This window comes from Puma concolor, chromosome E4 (genome assembly GCF_028749965.1).
Source record: "Puma concolor isolate L17-30 chromosome E4, mPumCon1.1.hap2, whole genome shotgun sequence".
Classification (NCBI taxonomy): Eukaryota; Metazoa; Chordata; class Mammalia; order Carnivora; family Felidae; genus Puma; species Puma concolor.
This window is the reverse complement of record NC_141683.1, coordinates 15,121,060-15,138,321: the sequence shown is the minus strand read 5'-3', so window position 1 is coordinate 15,138,321 and position 17,262 is coordinate 15,121,060. Positions and strand designations below refer to the sequence as shown.

The following is a 17,262-nucleotide window of genomic DNA, read 5'->3' as shown; positions in this document are numbered from 1 at the left end:
TAGCTAGTCTTCCCAAATTCAATAATATTGGATACCTTAGGATGCAATTTCTGGAGGTGAAAGTTTCTGTAAGTGATGGCAAGATTGAAAGAAAATAAGTGGCCAGGATCCTCCACTTTAACACCTTGCCAACCATTTTCCTTCCACTCTGAAAACAGAAATGTGGAAAGTCTGGAAGGGAAAGGAAAGGGGATAAGCAGCAGAAGAGAAGTGATAGACTAAAAGAAAAGAAAAACAATGTGAAGAAAGAAGAAGGTTAACTGTGAGCGAGCACATAGTTCATTCACTCAAACCTGGAATACATTAATGAAATCGACTTCCTCTCTGGAAGACACAAGAACATCATTGCTGGCTAGATGTTGGAGATAAGCCATTCCAAAGCCTGCATTTCATCAGTAAGGAAAGGAAAGAGAGGCTCTGGAACTCAAAGTGACTTACAAAGTCATGACCAGAAGCCAGGTTCATGGTGGACCAGCCCAAGTTCCTACTGACTACCCCTGCCTTAAAGCAGGGATGGTTTTTCCAAGTTGTAGACAACCGCTAATGACTCAACAGTGAAATAAGATGGAAATCTCTTTCTCTTTCTTGGCGGGGAAACACGGGTCAGCTCACAGTATTTGAACTTGCAGGAACAGCTGGAGTTGGCAAGGCCACAGTCCAGCCGACCCAGCTTCCAGGGTAACTTGACCCTTGGAGACAGCATCCTTTGAATTTAAAAGAACAAGCTCTAAGTGTAACTGTCTGTAGTCCCAACAAACCATCTCTGGTGGGGATTATGACATAACGTTGCTAGTGAATAATCAAGAACTCTTCATTTACATCAGTCAGCTTATAATTAACAGTTCCCCCATCTTTAATAAAGTATATAGAATGATATGAAACAGATGAGGGATACCAAGTGGTATCTTAGGCTTAGATAAAGCTTAAGTCCAAATGATATCATCATCCTCTACTGGTCGGTCAAGAAGGAGGCAAAGAAGCAAATGGGGGAGGGAAGAGAGGAGTACAGAGTATTCAAGAAGGGAATGGGGAGAAGGAAGGAGGCATTTGCTCAATCAGTACCTATTTTCAGAATTTCCTTCAAGCTGGCTTGGACCAAGAGCCATCAATTATTTAAAAGATGTAACACGATGCTTCCTTTGTTGAGGCAAATCTGCAAGCAGACCCCGAGAGAAAATAAAAAATGAATTAGGCAGAATGTATTAGTCTGCTTGAAGAAAACAAAGATTTAGCTACTGGGACTAACTCTGTTTTAAAAATAGTTCAGTTTTGTCTGTTAAAATCCTCAAACCTTTTTTTTTTCTTTCCCTCTCTCCTACCTATTTATTTATTATTTTCTACAGTAGATCACACAAAAAGAGGAATGAATCCTTTCCTAAACTTTCCTTTCAGATTCAGCTTGATGTATTGTCTTCATTTAAATTACAAAGACACTAATCTGAAACACTGTTTACCAAGTAGCATTTTAAATGAAAGACACAAGAAATTGCATCACCCAATTTTTAAAATGACTTTAGACTCCGAACCTCATAAAAAACGGCCGACAGTGTTCTCTGTCTTTGCTGCTATATTTCAGTCCAGTGAATGAAATTCAATTAGTGAGCTTTGTACTTAGGACATTATGATTCTGATGGTTGGTCTGATCAAAACTGGTGTGCCAAGCCCTAGTTCTGTTTTTTTTTGGCAGACCACAGCTAAGGAAAAAAAGAAACAAAAAACAATAGGGCAGGTTGGCATGAAGAAAGTTAGTTTTCAGAGCAACTGACTTTTCACCATCATTAAAAAATATGGGAGGAGGAGAGTTGTTCCCCAGAACAGTGCATTATTTACTAAGTGAATGGATTAACTTTTTGAGAAACCTCAGTCCTGGAGTCTGTCATGATCAGTTTCAGTACTTTCCAAAAATAGCAACCTGCCTCAAACAAACCAGTAACAGACTATAACCAATGCATTACAGATTTAATTCATTTTTAGGTTCTGATCTGCCTCACCTTGTGTTCCAAACAGAAAGTACAGACTGGAATCTTGCTTTGGTCAATTCGGAGGGTTACAAAGGGCATCAGCGACAAGCACCTAATACGAAACCCTGAGCCTCTGCCGTGTAGACTCAGACCACACCATTAGCTCAAGAGGTGCTATGTCTTTAACACTTGAAAAATGCTAACACTTGAAAACAAAACCAAGCACAGTAAAACCACAGGGCTGAATCTTAGTACATCACAGGCTGTGGTTCCCCATGGGGACCACTGCACTTTGATTCAAGAGTGCCACACCTGCATGGATCAAGCAGAACGGTAAAAATGAATCAAACTGATCATTGCATGGCCTGATTCTTTGAAAAAAAGGTAGACAAGGAATCATGAAGATTTTAGAAGACTATACAGCCATTGGTCTATTAATAACAATTAATTCGCCAATTGAGATCTGAGGATCCATTCGAATTTGAGTTGTTGTTTTTAAACATAGACTAGCTCACATCACTTCTTTGCTTCTCCCACAGAGACTGATACCACCATCCAACTCACTGTACAGACAGAAACAAAGGAATCATCCTTGGCATCTCCTTGCTCTCATCACCATTATCCATTCCATCTCCAAATCCTTCCCTCTTTTGGGAAAACATTTACGGGAATGATCATATGAGATTCCAGAAGTGACATCCTACTTCTTGGTACACTCCTCGGAAACTTGCTCTAGAAGCTTTAAATTTTGCCTGAGAGTGACCCAGGATTCAGTACAGATGGGCAGCCTTGACATATTGTGACCTTGGAGCTATTTTTCTCCGACTCAAAAACTATACACCCCAATCTGTTGTTGATATCAACATATCACGTTGACAGTTTTAAATTAAAAAAAAAATTTTTGGAAGTGTTTATTTTAATTCAATTAGTCAATATAGTGTTGTATTAGTTTCAGGTGTACAATATAGTGTGATTCAACAATTCCACATATCACCCAGACGGTAATGGTTTTTTAAATGATAAAGAGTTCTGGGCACCTGGGTGGCTCAGTCCGTTGAATGTCTGACTCTTTTTTTTTTTTTTTTTTTAAATTTTTTTTCAGCGTTTTTATTTTTATTTTTGGGACAGAGAGAGACAGAGCATGAACGGGGGAGGGGCAGAGAGAGAGGGAGACACAGAATCGGAAACAGGCTCCAGGCTCTGAGCCATCAGCCCAGAGCCTGACGCGGGGCTCGAACTCCCGGACCGCGAGATCGTGACCTGGCTGAAGTCGGACGCTTAACCGACTACGCCACCCAGGGGCCCCTGAATGTCTGACTCTTGATTTCGGCTCAGGTCATGATCCCAGGGTGGTGAGATCGAGCCCCAAGCCAGTCTCTGTGCTCAGCATGGAATATGCTTGGAATTCTCTCACTCTCTCCCTCTGCCCCTCTCCCCTGCTTGCACGTGTGCGTGCTCTCTCTCTCTCAAATAAATAAATAAATAAATTCTAAAGAGATAAAGAATCCATTCTGAAGTGAATCTTCCTTGGGTCGGATACAAAAGGGAAAAGGCACATTGACTACCTGCTCACAAATGGGCTGCGTCAGATGTGTCTCCTCAGAATTGATTAGTAAAATGTAGTGCTAGAGCGGCTTGTTCTAGCCTGTTAGAACCGACTCTGTGTATCTCTTCCCAGATCTACGTTGAGTGACTTCATGTTGGTAGCTTAAAATCAGCCATCATGGAGGTATCTGCACCATGGAAATCTGCAGACATTACAAATCAGGTGGGTTTTTTTCACCCTCCAGAGAGACGGATGACCCCATCACTGACGAGGACTTTAATTTGTTTCCTTCTTACCAAATGAAAAATACTAGAGAGTGTGCTGTATCAGCACCCATCTTTTCCTCCCCGTTTCCTCTTATGGTGGAGACCAGTCAGCAGTTCACCAAACTCATCTTCTCTTGTTCCTGCCACATGGCGAGACCATATTCCCCAGCCGCCCCTGCAGTTAGGTGAGGTCATGTGACTGAGCCTTCCTCCATGCAAATAGAGCTGAAGTGACAGAAGCTTCCCTCCAGGTGGTCCATAAAACCCTCCCACACACAATATTCTGTAGCATTTCCCTTTTCACAGGCTTTTGCAGATGATGTGAGCAACCTTGGATGCTATTTATTAAAATCAGAGAGCAACAGGACAGAAGGAGTTCAGCCTTCAAGTCACCACATGAAAGAGACTCACCCCAATTAGGAACACCTACTGTGGATTTTAGGGGCTGATGTTTAAACCATTTAATATTTGGTGGTTTGTTTGACACACCGATCACCAATGCCATAACTAAACACTCTGTCTCTTCTTTCAACTGCTGTTTTTCCTCCTTCCAGCTGACACAATAAATCGGGGGATGAAGGCTGGTCAAGATTGAAAAGACAGAAATGGGAGACATGCTATGTTACTGATTTCTCACTTAGAGTTTTTATGTCACTTGACAGTTTTTGGTTCTCTGTGTTGTTCCTTTCAACTGTCATCAGCTAGAACGCTGTTATTCCATATGCTTGTGGTACCGTGGGCAGCTTATTCTTTTGCACTGTAGTGATGTCACCTAAATGAAATGTTGCAATTTAGAATCATTTCCATGCTAGAAATAGATGAAGAATTCAATCCATAGGCCCTACAACTTGTCAAGAAAATTATAAAGACAGTATTGATATTATACAATTAAAATGAGAGCTCTTAACATATTTAATTTCCCCCTGACCTGACTTTCTTCAGTCATTATGGGCAAAAAGTATGAATTCATTATTTGCAAACAGCCTGGATTGCTTAATATATTCTAGAAGGAACTGAGACACCCCCTTGAGTGCACCTGCACATACATACATTCCAGCACATAGATTTTTCCGGCAAGGGCAAAAATAATAATGAAGGTAAAGATAAGCAACTATTCCAAGTTGTTGACCATGTAGCCTCAGTATAGTGGCATTTTAAATGTATTTTTAGTGTATATATTTGTGTCTCAAGCCTTTCTCATTCAATCACACTCATGATATGAAGAAAGGGAGGGAGTGAAGTAGGGAAATAAAAAGATGGTTTAATCTCTCCGTATTATTTACTACATAAAGCTTCACATGTTTTCCTCCCTATAAACTTGTATAAGGAGTCTATTTGGGGGTGTTTGGGATTGTTGTGTTTTTAAAAATTTAACAATCATAGCTCTGAAGCTTAATCACTTGTATGTGTTACAAGACCAGATGGTTCAAGTGGGTGTTTGTTTACAAGCTCTTTGCATAAGGTTTTTAGCTGTTTTTTAGACCAAAGCTGAATATTTCAACGAACAAAGGAGGCAATGAGGAATTAATGAAAAAACGCTGGATTCATAGGTCCCTGGGCTGCCAGCCTTCACTCTGCCATCACTTCGTACACTTTTACAAGGATGTATTTAGGGCCCAAGAAACAATAACATATGCTTAATGTGCTTTGAGTTCTTTATGGAACTCTGACAGATTTGGGGGGAGAAAGGTGTCTACCATGAACGCAACGCTGTTCTGGAAGCTGTCGGTGAACCAGCTAGAAAAGAACCAGAGCACCCTGCCTTCCCAACGCCTTCGCCGTCTTGGAGCTCTAGATTTTAATGTTTTCTGTTTCTCCTGGCTTCTTGAACTGTGCTATTTTGCCCAGCCACATGGACCTCCTGCTCCTTCCTTCTGAATGTGGATGAAAAAAAGAGAAAGCAAACGTTCTTAGGGACTCCTCTATTCTTTGTTTCCTGTCCATCCACCACACAGCCACTATCTGCACCCAAGTAAAGGATGCACATTTATTTACTGCAAAGTAAGCCAAATAACACCGAAGGTTCCTTAAGGGAGAATGAAAGTTTTCATCAAAGCACACACTTTTATGGCTTTGTAAAGATGAGTGTGTATTTCTTGGTTTTCTGGATGAGGAAATCTCCTTCTCCTGGCTCACCACCTACTCTGGCACTTCCCTTCTTTCAATGGAAAGAAGGCAGACAATGCTTGCTTCACTTCATTTTTAATAAGATTAATGATGATAAGCCAAGTTGGCAATCTAGTATTAATATCTTACATCATAAGCTGTCTATCATTTATGGGCTACCTAAACCAGTATCATTCTTGTCACCATCCAATCAGCTCCAAAAAATAAGAGATTTGAGGTGAAAAAGGCAGTATGTGAATATCTTAGCATCTCAATGAGCTTGCCTCTATCATATTCTATAACAAACTAGCAAGAAATTACAAGCTAACAAAAATGTGTTTGATTACTATCATTTCATGAAGGTAATTCACTTTTATGAGTTTTGGGGTAAAAAAAAATTACTTTTTCATAATTCCTTTGGATTACCTCAGCAAAATGTGGTATCATTTGACCACGTCTTTAGGCTAAGGGATATGTTCCATTTATTGTTAATTCTACAGGGAGCCACGTGGTTTCTAGCCCACAGCTGGCGCGCCATAAAAGTATGGTGAATACGTGAAGGAATGAATTACTAGATAGGAGTATTCTCTTCCAACTCTAATGAACCCAAAGCTGAATTTAGCACATGCCATTAGCCTTTCCAAAGTGAAGTTAAAGCACCTTGACATACTAGCATATTCATGATTTACGTGACTGTTTGCCTCCTGAAGGCAACTTTTCAAGAAAGAGTGGTTCCACTGCTTATAGACTTTAACAAAGGAGAGTTGGGGCGACTGGGTGGCTCAGTCAGTTAAGCGTCCGACTTCAGTTCAGGTCATGATCTCACGGTCCGTGAGTTCGAGCCCTGCGTCAGGCTCTGTGCTGACCGCTCAGAGCCTGGAGCCTGCTTCAGATTCTGTGTCTCCCTCTCTCTCTGACCCTCCCCCATTCATGCTCTGTCTCTGTCTCAAAAATAAAAAATAAACATTAAAAAAAATTTAAAAAAACAAAGGAGAGTTATCTGGTGAAATTCAAACAGACTTGATATACTGACTTGATTTTCAACAAAAGAAATCAGACTTAGAACATATGCTTGTCCATGGACAACGTAGCCACCACAGAGTAGTTGTTATGGATTGAATGTTTGTGCCCTCCCCAGATTCTTAGGTTGAATCATAATGCACAACGTTATGGTAGTTTGGAAGTGGGGGCTTTGGGAGGTGATTTGTCACGAGGGTTAACCCATCCTGGTGGGCTTGGGTCCCTTCCAAGACAGGCCCAAGAGAGACCACTTGTCCCTCCTGCTCTGTGCGGTTATAGCAAAAAGAAAGCTTATCTAGGAAGGAGACCTCACCAGACAGCCACTCTACTGGCAACATGACCTTGGAATCCCCACCCTCCAAAGCTGTGAGAAATCAGTTTCTGTTAAGTATAAGCTACCCACTTTATGGTATTTTGTTATAGCCACCCAAATGCTGCTTGTTAAACAAGTTAAAACTTGTTCCACGAAAGACTAAACAACAACCAGCTTCATATCAAGATAAAGACCCAGCGTGAACGTAGGTTACACCAAACTTGATGCCTGATTTGCTAACTACCCTTCCATTATTGTGAACAATGACTATTTATTTGTACGTGTGACATAAAATTAGTGGTCACGTGAAACAAGAAAGTGTAAAATCAAGATGTGATTTCCTCTAAGCATATCCCTCTAACAAACACGGGGGAAATCTCACGAGGTCTTGGCACACATAGATCTCCTTATCTGCAGACCCAAGGAGAGTAGAAACACCAGCAGTAGCCATGAAATATCACTCGTAGTCACTATTTATGTTTTATATACTGTCAGCAGCATGGTCATTTAGCATCAGACACCGTTACCCAGGCACTTAGATGATGCAGCAAGTGTCAATACTGATGTTACTATTTATAGCCCAATAAACTACACTTTGAACAATATTAGTAATGTTAAGCTTAGGCAGCACTCCTAGTATTAATGCCTTAATACAGATATATTGCTATAAGCATAGTTTACAGCATGGAACATAAACACAAATCCAGTGATAATAATAAATCACTTTCTTGACTGCTTAAAAACATACTGCCAAAATGGGCTTTATGCATTACACAATGGAGCAGAAGGCAGCGATATATATTTAAATTTTCCATTTTTAAGCTGTCACTCAAAAACTTTTCATACTTTTTTTAGCTATTGATCTTACTGGCTTGTGATAAGACTTCAACTGCTTGGTTGGGCTGTTTTTAGCTTCTGCTTCTTATTAAAAGAGCTAAATCAGGAATCATAAAATGCTACTAATTTAGTATTTTTCAATAGAAATGAAAGATAAAAACAGCACCAAAATAGTGTAACTCTCATCTTGTATTGCCCTAGAATCCCACATTTAATTACCATGTGGGGTGGTGTAATAATGGTATAATGAAGCCATGTATCACTTACTATATTTCCCAGGTATGTACGTGTGTGTGTGTGTGTGTGTGTGTGTGTGTGTGTGTGTATACACCTAGGAATAAAAGCTTATATTAAACATGCTAAATTATTATAGGTTTTTCTGACACTTCCCATTAAATACTTTGTACAGAAATATATATGTGTGTGTATACACACACACACACACACACACACACATAATCATTCTGCTTGTGTATATATAGAGAGAGAGATTCCACAATTTTATTTTTCCTCTCTTTTTCTTTCACTTGCAAAGAAACATCCATCCTCAATGTTTTGGCCGCTCTTCACCTTACAATATTGCATTACATTCTGCATCAAAGCAATCAAAATATCAGCAACAAAACAGCTAGGGCAATTGAGTAATTATCTGCTCAACCAACTCATGCACCCCCTCCCACACGCACACACTATTTGGGCTTTGAATGGCAAATTATATACCACAATCAGAAAGTTTCGAGATGCTGGCTTTGGACTCCAAACCTTGTTCTCTCAAACCCGTGTCTGCTTTCACATCAGACTTTCGGTGAGCTCTTCAGCAAATTGTGATTTGTTTGTCCCCTCAGTGCTGGCCCCAAGGTTCAAGACTCAGTGGGGAAGAGACAGTGGCCCTCGTAGCTAATTGCCCATATTTCACAAAAGGCTGCATGGAAAGGGGGAAGCCACAGCCTCCAAAGCCGGGATCCATCATAAACTTTGCCATGATGAATGAGTTGTGTGGTCATGGTCGGGGATCTGAGTGTGGTCCTGAATCTTCCCCGCTCAGGTCAAAGCCCTGGATTTGTTCTTACTCCCCATGGTGCCTTCCTCTGATGTCCTCGCCAGAAAGGGTGGTGGTAACAACCATCGCACAACCACGCAATTTATTCTCAGCAGCAACCACAGCTGGAATTTTGGTTAAGTGTCATTATACCACCTTCTGAGAGGATCCTGAGAGCTGTGTGAAATAGCAAAATTGGCTTAAAAGGGAAGGTTTCTTTTAGTGTATCTAGAAATATCATTCTTCTACAAATACTTCTTGTTTGCTCAACAACGCCTGTTGTCGATCATTTTCAACTTCCCGCAGCGTTTCAAACAGAGCCCCAGATCTTTCCTAGCGCTGCTTCAGTGCCAGGCTATCAGCACGTGGACACCACCAAGAGCCATCAATTTTGCACAGAGCTCACCGTTTCATTTCTGCACCCCTCATTTCCACCGATGCTACGCCTTCTCTGAACACTGCCTTGCAATCACACTGGGCCGCTTGGGTCTGTGTACAATCTGCATATGTATATGTATGTGGGAGTGTGCACACCCAACCAGAGAGGCACATTTCCATTTCTCCTCCACATAAATATAGTGATGAATTGGCCGCTTAGAGCTTTTCTGACAGCAAGGCGAAATGGTAGCTACAGTGACCAGGGATGTCCTGGTTCCTCCTTGCAGAAAGGTATTCAGCGCACGTAATAATTATCCATCCATCTCGTTCACACTAAAGGCATGGCAATGTAATTTTAGCCTTATAATCAAGACCATATGACAAAAAACCAAGGCCATTAGGGACCAATTTCGAGTATTCTCTGCAAGACAATGATTTTCCAACTGCACTTACATATGCTGAATAGTTACCTCTGCACGACCGCACCTGCTCTCATTTATGTAACCCCTCTGTTTTCCAAAGCCTCTCTTAGTAATGCGATAGAGAGAAGTTTGAAAGGCTTGCTGGCTTTTTTTTCCCCCCTTCATTATTTTTTTTTTCATTTCCCAAAGCATAGTAGGAAAATGCTGAGGGTTCAATTTCTGCTCGTGCCAATGCCCATATTTGAGAATTTGCTTTGCTCTCTCTTTCTTCTTTCCTTTCCCCTCTGCCCTGGCTCCCTCATCCTCCCTCTCGGCCCTGCTCGCTTTCCTTTGAACTGAAGCATGACCTTCCAGGCCCATAATAACTTTACATGTACTTTTGACCTCTGTACACCTCAGGTTCAGTGACATAATAATGTTGACTCTGAAAGGATGTGATGTCATCATAAATCAAAGAGCTGTATGAGCAAAGGCTCATAGAAGGAATGTCGAATTTATTTTAAAATAATATAAAATGTAGTTCAAATGTTCTTTCAAGTCTCATTTTAAAATGTTTAGAGAGAGAAATGAGTTCACCCCCTTTTTACAGTTGCAAATAGAAAAAACAATAATATGGTCCATCATTAATGATGGACAAATTTGGGGGGTAGTGGGGAAAAATCCTATGACCATGAAGAGGAAAAACATTGAAAAGCTTATGCAAAATGAATAACATCCCTGACACTACATTTCGCTGCCATTACTTTGGATTCTTTACAGACCCCATGCTCAACCCTATGTTCTAATCACTAAAGGGAAGAGAAATTATCTCTAAACATCAATTAATTGTCATCTTGGTTCTTTAGCTTATGAGTAAGATGGCATCATAATATCTCCTCTGTGGACATTCTTCTAAAATTATGAGATAATGAACTTGTTAATAGGTGAGTTCCATCACTATTTTTACATTGCAAGATGCATGGATTCAAAAAATACCATAAGTAATAACTCAGTATATTAACATTATTTGAAGAATACAGATCCTCTTGATTGAAGAAATAATCGCACATGGCAGGTGGCCATTTTCAGGAAAGTTCTGTGGAGACACTCAACAAGACATCTCTATCCCTGCACTAAAGTCATCAAAACCAAGCTCAACTGTTTCATTCTTTGCGTGGAAATATCATTGTTATTCCTATTTCTTGCTGCTTAATTTAACATGATGAATCTTGGCCTATTCTAAGAAGAGCAGAATGTAGTATGCATTTATCAACATAATTCACTTACAAGTTCTTAATTACTTGATCAAGGCATATATAAATATAAATATATATAAATAGGGGACCTATAATACAGAGTCAATGATCATGACCTGAGCGTTCCACCAGTTGAACGATATTCTGATTACCTAATCAGGTTCTGAACGTCTATACAATGCCTGCCTGAGAACATCAAAGATGTCATATATAAACGGATACGGTTCGTGTTAATATGTGTGCGGTTTCCTCAATTAAGGTACTTGCCAGCTGACAGGCAGAGGAGAAAGTTATGACATCTCAGTAGTGATCTTGCCTGAGCATGTGTGAACTTAGCTGTTCATCTGATTGTCACCTCATTGGAATTATTTGCATTGGCAACAACATATGGAGTTGGCTTTATCTTAAATCTGAATCTCCTAAAATGTCTTCAAGAAATATTGCCCTGTGGTGCTGCACTGGAAATAAAGCCATTGCACACAAAGAAGCCAGCTCATCCCATACTTGACAATACAGTTACGGACAACAGCAACGGCCAAGTCTTTCAGAGGGGATCATAAAATCTTGGAAGCTAACAGAAGTTGGTGGGAACAATTCCTGTGTCACTCATGTGCCACTCATCTATCTGTCAAAAGCTTTCAATCAAGTCATAAACAATACCAAAAATTTATTTACATAAGAAAAAAACCAACAAAATAAAGAAAAACAACAAAACCCTAGTATTCTACAATCTTAAAATTATACTTTTAATCCTAAAGGTGATAAAGCTTTCAAGATTATAAGGACAGATTATGAAAAGCACCATATCACCGTGATGCCAAAAGTATTGAGCAATGGATAAAATCGATGTCAAAGAAGCTAGAAGTGGAAAAATCTCAACTAGATTCTTACCCTTCTTTGCTGAACTTTGGGGATACCACTTTCTTTTTGCTCTCTTCCCCACCGGTTACTTCTTCCCAGCTTCCTCTGTTGATTATTCCCCACTTTTCCATCCTGTAATTCTTTAAAAATTTTTTTTTTCAACGTTTATTTATTTTTGGGACAGAGAGAGACAGAGCATGAACGGGGGAGGGGCAGAGAGAGAGGGAGACACAGAATCAGAAACAGGCTCCAGGCTCTGAGCCATCAGCCCAGAGCCTGACGCGGGGCTCGAACTCACAGACCGCGAGATCGTGACCTGGCTGAAGTCGGACGCTTAACCGACTGCACCACCCAGGCGCCCCTCCATCCTGTAATTCTTAAAGAGGCTAAGCCTGTGGACCTCTCTTTCTTTATCTTCTACACTCATTCCCTATGTGGTCACAGCTAGACTCCACAGTTTTGGATAACATATACCTGCTGACAAATCCCAAATTTATTTATTTAGTTATTTAGTTATTTAGTTATTTAGTTATTTATTTCTCAATCCCAAATTTATAATTTAGCCAAGACATCTCCTCTGAACTCCAGACTCATTTCTCCATCTTCCAACTCAGGAGAATTCATTTGGATGTCTACTCTGCATCTTGAAATTAAGATTTTCAAAATGACTCCTGATTAACAGTACTGCTCAAGTAAATCTACACTTCCATAATAGTTTTCATCTTCTGGTTGTTCAGACCAAAAACTTGAGAAACATCCTTGTCTCTTTCTTTCTCTCACCTCACTCATCACAATCCATATAGTTCTTCCTTCAAATTATATCTAGAACCTGATGACCTCTCACTGTCTCATCCTTACCACCTGATCATGCATGCCATCACCTCCCTCCTATGCCATTACAACGACATCCTAACCGGTCTCCCTATTTCTTTATTGGCCCTCTTCAATGTATTCTCTTTGGAGAAGCCAGATTGATACTATCTCCTTTTTTTTAAAACTGAAGTATTAACTTACTAATTAATAAGTGCCTAAATAAAAATACAGATATTAAGAGTACAAACTGATGAGTTTTGACAAGCATATACATCCTTAAAATCACCTCAATCAAGTTATAGAACATTTCTATCACTCCATAAAATTTTCCTCATGTCCCTTTCCAGCCAATTATCTCCCACACAAAGGCAACTAATGTTCTAATTTCCATGATCAAAGCTTAGCTTTCCCTGTTTCTGAAGTTCACATGAATGGAACATATATTATGTACATTTTTGTGCCTGGTTTCCTTTTGTATAGCATAATATTTATGAGACTCACCTATGTTATTCAGTGTACTAGTAGTCTATGCCATTTTACCGATGAGTAGTATTCCATTATATAAATATGCCGTAATTTATTCATTTTTTATTGATGGGCATTTGGAATTGTTTCCAATTTTTAGCTGTTATGAACAAAAATACTATGAGGATTCTGTGCAAGACTTTTTCTGTTTTCACTGTTCTTGGGTAAACACCTGAGTGTAGACTTGCTGGGTCATAGAGTAGAAATTTTTAATTTCATAGAAACTACCCGTTCTCCAAGGTGGTTGTTCTATTTTATGCATCCACCAGCAGTGAAGGAAAGCTCTGATTGCTTTACATACAAGCATTTGGTTGTTGTTAGTAGGATATTGTTTGCTTGCTTTAATTTTTGCCATTCCAGTGGATGTGAAATGGTATCTCATCGTGGGTATAATTTACCTTTCTCTGGCAACTGATTACCTTTCTCTGGCAAATGACTGTGAACACATTTTATGTGCTTGTTAACCATTTGTCTATCTTTTGATGTGTCTTTTCAAGTCTTCTGCTCATTCTTAAAGAGTGACTTGTTTAAAACCCATACAATCTTGAAACTCCTCCGCTCACAGCAGTCCAAGTGAGCCTGTCAGCTCACTTAGTAAAAGCCATCATCTTTACAACATCCACGAAGAGGCACCACGACTGCCACCAAGGAACTCCACGATCTCATCTCAACCACTGCTCCGTCTGCTCGAGCGGCTGCAGCCTTTGTCCTCAACAACCAAGCAGGAGCCATTCCAGAACTTCCTCACTGCTGCCTCTCTAGGAACTTTCCCATTCAGTGTTTCCACTTGCCTGTTTACTGCCTTTTGGAATAGTCTGCATGAAACAGCAACCACATCTTCAGCATTCTCTATCCCCTTCACCACTCTTCCAGTTTTTCCAGACTATTTAGCATCAAGATTTGATTGTTTTCAAACTTTTTCAAACTTACTTTGCTCCTTCCCTTCTTCCTTCCCCCCTCTCTTCTCTCTCTTTCTCTTTCTACTGTCTATTGTTTACTCCTTCCCTTCTTCCTTCCCCCCTCCCTTCTCTCTCTCTCTCTCTCTCTCGCTCTCTCTTTATATTGTCTACTGTTTATCTCCCTCTACTAAAAATGTTAGCTCTGTGAGAACAGGAAATCTGTGTTTGCTGCTATATCCCCATTCATTCCACAAATATTTTGTTTCTTACCATTACTCCCAGATTCTACAACAAATTTTTAACTGTCTAAAATACTTTTTTTTTTAAAGATTGCATACCTGGACTGTCTATAAACTTAAACACATGAATTCTAGTCTTCCACTACACAGTATTTCTCTTTAAAATGTGCAAATACATCTATTTAAAAGGAAAAAATCCCTTACAACTCTGCTTCCAAAAACAAAGCTAAAATCCATGACATGTTTTTTTTTGTTGTTGTTTGAAATGAAACTAAGTAAACATACTAACCAAAATTTCTAGAACAAAGTGAAAGATTATATATGTATAGAGATTCTATTAAAAAATAATAATCTAGATAAATAAACTAATTTTCTTGAGTGCTTACCATATACTGAGAACTATTAATCCTCACAAGAATCCCATGAGAGACTATTCCCTCTTTCCAGATTAGGGAATGGACGCTTAGAGTGTTTAAGGAACTTATTACATTTATAAAGCTAGTCAGTCCCAGAGCCAAGATTTAAACTGTATAATAGTGTATTGGTTTGCCTAGGTTTTATAGATACATGCACGTGTGTGTAAACCTTTAATGTGAATTAGAAATAAAACACTGAAGAAAGAAGTCTAGAAAATAAAAACATAAAACATAACAATTGTACTCCCTTGGAGGTTTTAAAATGTAATATTCATATGCTTTTATAAAATTATCATAATATACAAATTTTTATAGTTTTTAAATTTTGCTTTTATAACAGTTAATATGAAAAGAATTTGTGCATCACATATGTAAATTATGAAACGTAACAATCCAAAGAGCTCTCATGAACCTATGATCCAGCTCGAGTAAAGAGCGTGGTCAGACCCGTGACAGTTGTCCATGGACCTCTCTTCACCACATCCAAATCCATTCCTCACCAGAAGAAGACACTATCTTGAATTCTGTATGTATCATTCCTTTGGGTTTTTTTAGAATGCTTACTATAAGACCATGCCCCTAAGTAATGTCTTGTTTGGATTTATTCCTATGTGATTTTTCTTGGGTTTTTTTTTTAAGTTTTTTTTTTTTTTTTTTTTTTTTAGAGAAAGAGACAGCACACGCGAGCAGGAGAGGAGCAGAGAGAGAGAGAGGGAAAGAGAATCCCAAGCAGACTCTGCACTGTCAGCTTGGAGCCCGATGTGAGGTTCTAACTCACAAACCGGGAGATCATGACCTGAGCCAAAATCAAGAGTCAGATGCTCAACTAACAGCCACCCAGGCACCCCACCCCTGTGATCTTTCAAGATGGTATCATGCTGCCTGTAGTCCTTTCTGGTTGTTTTTTGTTTCCTCATTAAATGTTATGCTTCTAAGATTCATCTACGTTGATGCAGAGCTGTGGTTCATTGATTTCACTGCTCTATTGTATTCCACTTTATGAACATACCAAAGTTATTTGTCCAGCCTTCTGTTGACTTCTATAGACATAAGGACATATTGTAAAACTACTGTGAGTCAATACATTATTTACACAAGGATAGACAAACTCATCAATGGAAATAAACAGCTTAGAAACAGGACCACACCAGACGGTAAAACTTGGTATCTAACAAAAGTAAGTTACAGATCTGTGTGGAAAGGATGAACTTATTCAGAAATGCAATTGAGATAATTGATTATCATTTAAAGAAATCCTACCTTATACTCTACACAGCGGCATATTCCAATGGATTAAAAACTGTGAAAAGCAAAGCTCTAAAACTTGAAGAGGACAATACAAGAGAATATCTTTATGACCTTCAGTTAGGAAGAAGAACATTATTTTTGATAACAGAGACAGTGCCAATCATAATAGAAAGGATCGGTAAATTCTATCCAACTAAATGTAAGAAAATCTTTTCACTAAAGGATACTATAAAGAAAATAAACGGAGGGACACCTGGGTGGCTCAGATGGCTGAGCATCTGACTTTGGCTCCAGTCATGATCTCGCAGTTCACAAGTTCAAGCCCCACGTTGGGCTCACTGCTGTCAGCACAGAGCCCACTTCACATTCTGTCTCCCTCTCGCTCTGCCCCTTCCACGCTTGTGTTTCCTCTCTCTCAAAAATAAATAAACATTTAAAAAAGAAAAGAAACGGAGAAGCTACAATATCTTAGATGGTGCTTACAACACACACAATCTATTTCTAATTAAGGATTTCTTTTTTAAGTCTAGTCCCATCTTCCCTGAAATAGTCACTAGTTGAGAATCCTACTCTTACTGTTTTTTTTTGTCTATTTCTGCCCAGTGCTTGTAAGAGTAGGCACTCCATAAACACTGTTGATGTGCAGACTTCTATTTTAGGCTGTTTTCTGTTGCAGTGCATGTAAAATTTTACCTTGGTTTAAACAAAGGCTACTAACTATAGGTGGCATTGTTGTAACATATATCATGTTCTCAATTACCTGTATGACAGCAAAGACTGATACTAGTAAAACTTCATTTAAGTTTTTTAATTCAATTGAACCAGAAGGTCATTGAACTTTCAGTAATTGCTATTGAAAACCATTTGGCTAAAAGAGACAGACACACACACACACACACACACACACACACACACACACACACACACACAAAATAAATTGTGACATAATCTTTACTACAGATTATTCATTTTGAAAGAATCACCTAGTATGGTGCCTGTTACAAGACCATTATTGCAATTATTTTAGCTAACAAATTTGCTAATCGTTCTAAAGTAATAGTCAAACTTAACAGAATGCATACAATCCAAATAAAGGGAAATTGTGCTTTCTTCTCCTTGGTTCATTTTTTGAGCTTTG

General features: G+C 39.2%; 1 protein-coding gene across 19 annotated transcripts in view; it reads right to left on the bottom strand.

Annotated features, from left to right (window-relative positions):
* The window catches only part of ESRRG (estrogen related receptor gamma), a 632,553-nt gene that overhangs the window by 448,835 nt on the left and 166,456 nt on the right, over nt 1-17,262 (bottom strand). Inside the window, exons 1-2 of one of the 19 annotated variants that reach the window (XM_086694085.1) lie at nt 4,185-4,510; nt 1,063-1,153 (exon numbers count right to left, since the gene is read on the bottom strand). The exons of the other annotated variants lie outside the window; for them this stretch is intronic. The gene's annotated coding sequence lies outside the window, so the exon portion shown is untranslated. Of the gene's footprint in view, nt 1-1,062; nt 1,154-4,184; nt 4,511-17,262 lie in introns of those variants that run through there. 19 annotated transcript variants of the gene reach the window in all.